This window comes from Pseudorca crassidens, chromosome 2, assembly GCF_039906515.1.
Source record: "Pseudorca crassidens isolate mPseCra1 chromosome 2, mPseCra1.hap1, whole genome shotgun sequence".
NCBI lineage: Eukaryota > Metazoa > Chordata > Mammalia > Artiodactyla > Delphinidae > Pseudorca > Pseudorca crassidens.
The window spans coordinates 101,401,820-101,402,493 of record NC_090297.1 but is presented as its reverse complement, the minus strand read 5'-3'; the positions used below and the strand labels follow the sequence as shown (position 1 = coordinate 101,402,493).

The window sequence follows — 674 nt, the reverse complement described above, 5'->3', positions numbered from 1 at the left end:
TTCTTTTTCCTTTTTAAAAATGAGGTATAATTGACATACACATTAGTGCCAGGTATGCAACAGAATGATTCAATATTTGTATATGTTGTAAAATGAGCACCATAATAAATCTTTTTAATATCTGTCACCTTGCATATTTACAGAGTTATTTTTCTTGCGATGACGACTTTTAAGATTTACCCTCTTAGCAGCTTTCAAATGTGCAAATAGTATTATTAACTATAGTCGCCATGCTGTACCTTACATCCTCGTGACTTATTTATTTCAAAAACTATGGAACACTATGTGAATATGCGTGTCATCCGTGCCCAGGCTAATCTTCTCTGTATTGTTCTAATTTTAATTTTTAATTAATTAATTTTTTTAACGGTACGCGGGCCTCTCACTGTTGTGGCCTCTCCCATTGCGGAGCACAGGCTCCAGACACGCAGGCTCAGCGGCCATGGCTCATGGGTCCAGCCGCTCCGCGGCATGTGGGATCTTCCCAGACCGGGGCACAAACCCACGTCCCCTGCATCGGCAGGCGGACTCTCAACCACTGCGCCACCAGGGAAGCCCTGTATTGTTGTAATTTTAGTATGCGTGCTCTCAGAGTGAGCACAGGAGTCTTCTTAAGGGGCCAGATCTCTTACTGCCCCACCCAGAAAAGTGCCTTCAGAGAAGAGACCCTTTTC

General features: G+C 43.5%; 1 pseudogene; it reads right to left on the bottom strand.

Moving 5' to 3' along the window:
- Positions 1 to 267: 267 nt before the first annotated feature.
- Positions 268 to 360, bottom strand: LOC137220300 (U6 spliceosomal RNA; annotated as a pseudogene).
- Between the last annotated feature and the right edge of the window lie 314 nt (positions 361 to 674).